Source organism: Colobus angolensis, unplaced genomic scaffold (genome assembly GCF_000951035.1).
Source record: "Colobus angolensis palliatus isolate OR3802 unplaced genomic scaffold, Cang.pa_1.0 Scaffold7, whole genome shotgun sequence".
Classification (NCBI taxonomy): domain Eukaryota; kingdom Metazoa; phylum Chordata; class Mammalia; order Primates; family Cercopithecidae; genus Colobus; species Colobus angolensis.
Genome location: NW_012120709.1, coordinates 27,991,358 through 27,995,232, shown reverse-complemented (window position 1 = coordinate 27,995,232; position 3,875 = coordinate 27,991,358).

The window sequence follows — 3,875 nt, the reverse complement described above, 5'->3', positions numbered from 1 at the left end:
ATTAATTTTGTATCCTGAGACTTTGCTGAAGTTGCTTATCAGCTTAAGGAGATTTTGGGCTGAGACAATGGGGTTTTCTAAATATACAATCGAATCAGTCTTTTTTAAAAGACACACCCAGCCAGGTGCAGCGGCTCACGCCTGTAATCCCAGCACTCTGGGAGGCCAAGGCAGGTGGATCACGAGGTCAGGTGATACAGACCATCCTGGCTAACACAGCAAAACCCCGTCTCTACTAAAAATACAAAAAATTAGCCAGGCATGGTGGCAAGGGCCTGTAGTCCCAGCTACTCGGGAAGCTGAGGCAGGAGAATTGCTTGAATCCGGAAGACAGAGGTTGCAGTAAGCCGAGATCATGCCACTGCACTCCAGCCTGGGCGACAGAGAGAGACTCTGTCTCAAAAAAAAAAGAAGACACACCCCAACCCCAGGTATTTCTAACGCAGCTTCTTTGGGAAACAATGAATCTAGTGGATTCCCCTGCCTCCCAGCAGGAGCTGGAACTAAATGACGGTAACTAGAAAGATGAAAGATACACCATTTTATGGGGATTTGGGATGGTCATCAAGACTCTAGGACATACCAATGATACATGCTACAATGTGGATGAACCTCACAAACAATATGCTAAGTGAAAGAAGCCAGATACAAAAGATCACATATTGCATGACACCATTTATATGAAATGTCTCGAATAGGTAAATCCATAGGGACAGAAAGCAGATTAGTGGTTACCAGGGACTGGTAGATCAGAGAGGAGGGAATCACTGCTTAGCGATGGAAATGTTTTGGAAATTGTAGTGGCACAACATCGTGACGATATTAAATCCACTGAACTGTTCACTTTAAAATGGCTAATTTTATATAATGTGAAATACACCTAAATGTTTTTAAGGCCTCTAGGACCTGCAGAGAACATTATATTTCTCAAGTGCTAATCAAGAACCGAGGAGCTTCCACTCTTAAGAAGTGCTCCTTTTATCTCATCTCGAGCCTTCATGCTACCAAAATATGCAGCTAGAATGAGTCATACAGGAGGCAGGCTGGGGACTGGGTCTCTGGCCAAACCAATCCTTCAAAGTGCTGTCAGTGGCATCTGCAGAGCCACAGCATCCGCACGGGCCTCCCTGTCCCCAGCTGGAGAAACGGCTGCAGGCCCAAGGCTCGTATCCACCGCCAGTTCACAACAGTGGATGCCACCCACACCTTGACTCGCCTCGGCATCTTCATCAAACAAGTCCATATCACCCCACACACGCTGTCCCTCAGCCCCCCGCGTGCCCTGGCAACCCAGAGAGGTGAAACGATTCACCTCCTATTATTCAGAGTAAGGGGAAGGACCCGCTACCACCCAGTCCTCAAGTTCTGGGTTGTTGTAAGTAGAGGGGAGGAAGTCAATGGCTTGGATGAAGGGACTGATGACTCACGCGTTCACTTGTGGATGAAGTAGGCATGGAGGTCTGCTAGGTGCCAGCCACCCTTTAGGCTCGTTAATCATTCCTTACCTGTTAGCTCACACAGAGCACTTCTGGGGAAAATTAGGGCTGCAAGTCTAAGCCAATGATAAGAAGTTTCCTATAAAACCACCAACGTCTGTATAGTTGTTGAGCCTTATGCAGGAGGTGGGTCCCCTGAATAGAATGGGTCACAGGTACCCTTCTCTACATCTCCTCTTTCAGATTGGTCAAACCCAAAGATCAGGATGTCCTAGACTCCCACAGCATGCAGTCCTCACAACTCCTACACAGCTTCCTCCCAGAACACGGTACGAGGAGGACAAATAAGGCAGTCTGATTCATTTCTCTGCTTCACTAGCAGTGAAATACAAAGAGGCATTTTTAAAATTCTACAATATAGCATAAAACAAATATCCTGTCCTTCAACTGTGAGGACAGAAGGAGCCAGGCACTCCCCTGTACTATACGACAAAACTGAGGAAGCCAGAGACAGCCTCCTGAGGTCCAAGGAGAACAAGGTTTTCCCATACCATCCCTTTGCGCAGCCTAAATGCCAGGTATGCAAATTGCCTCTCACTGTCCCCTTTCAAGACTGCGTTCTCACTATATTTAGCAAGCTTATTATCCTCCCCGGACTCCTCACCTCAGAACAAGAGCTGAAATCTAGTTTACAAGCACTCCGGGAAGAGAGGCCCAGTTCATGGAATCTCAGTTCACTCACTTGACTTTTGAGTTTGCTCAAGATGCTTCACCCACAGAACTCCTGAACTACTTTGCTGATGAATTCAGGCTGCCCATTTTCCAGATGAGGAAACACGGAGAGGGACCTTGGACTAGAACTTAGCATTCACTACTATCTCCTTCACTGAAGCCACGACCATTCTACAGAGAAAAATACACACATGCCCTTTCCTTTCTCTTTGCTAAAAGGATGACAATCATAATCTCACTGCCTTAGAATATCAGTTTAGAGAGCTTATTTCCCTTTCTGATTGATCCTTGGCAGGGAGAACCTATCTACTGTTTACCTCTGTGTGCCACTCTGTCCTGGTGAACCCACTTTGTCAATGAGCGAATGTGCTTTGCTGTTTTGGGAGGGGCTCCCTACTAAAAACAAACTGTGGAAAATTCTCTTTCTCATGAACACAATATCACCCCTTAATTTACCAGTTGGTAAAAAAAAAAAAAAAAATGAGGAAAATATCAAAGCCAGAAAGAATCTCAGAGAACATCTAAACCAAATGCTACATTTTGCAAATGAGATTAAGCTCAGAGACAGACTTTAAGGCAATGTGGTGGTCCTCACTACCCTAAAACACAGGGCCCCAGTGCAGGAAACACAGTCAGAGCGAGCACAGCAAGCACCCCCTCAAGAATGCATACCCTAAGCCAGGACTTGCCTTATGTGAGGATTCCCCTGTGAGCCCAAAGCCATTTCTCACAGCTCTTCAGGATGGTTCCAGACCCCCGACTTTCCCTCTGCAGCTCACCATAAATAGCCCCTCACCTTGTTCAGTCAATAAGTATTCATCAAGCACTTACTATATACCAGATGCTATACTAGGTGTTAGTAAAATGGCAGACTCACATCTGTAATCCCAGCACTTTGGGAGGCCAAGGCAGGCAGATCCCTCGAGCCCAGGAGTTTGAGACCAGCCTAGGCAACATGGCAAAACCCCATCTCTACAACAAATACAAAAATTAGACAGGCTTGGTGGTGCATGCCTGTAGTCCCAGCTACTAGGGAGTCTGAGGTGGGAGGATCGCTTGTGCCCAAGAGGTCGAGGCTGCAGTGAGTTATGATCATGCCACCGCATGAGGACCCACCCATTGATTCACCCCCACATTTATTTTACATAAGATTCACCCTAGCCATCTTCCTCCAGGGTTTCTACCCAACAGTGGCAGCCTGGGCGACAGAGCTAGACCCTGTCTCAAAAAATATAAAAGAAAGAAAAATAACACGCTTCTAGGTCCTGCCTCACAGCTCTGAATATAGTAGGGAAAACACGCATTAAACAATGAATTCCAGGAATGATGATTGAATTACTGTTGTTACACAGGGGACCTAACCTCACGTCGAGGAGAAAGTGAGGCTGCACGGAAGACCTGACCTATGTACTGACACCATAAGGATGAAGAGGGAGGAGTCAGGGAAAAGGGGATAGAGAAGTGAGGCAGAGAACAGAGACCCAGACCTAAGGCAGGGCAGAGCAAAAGCCAGGAATGAGAAGGGCCTTGATACTTGCTGTGTTTGAAAAATTACAAGATCAGTGTGGCCAGGAGAAAGTGGAATTATATGAGATCTCCAGGTTTTAAAGGTGGGAAAAAAAAGGCACTGCAAAAAAGCTGTGGATCCCCTCCTGAGATCAAAAATTTCACTAGATTACTTAGGATAGACAAATGTGTCTGCGTAAA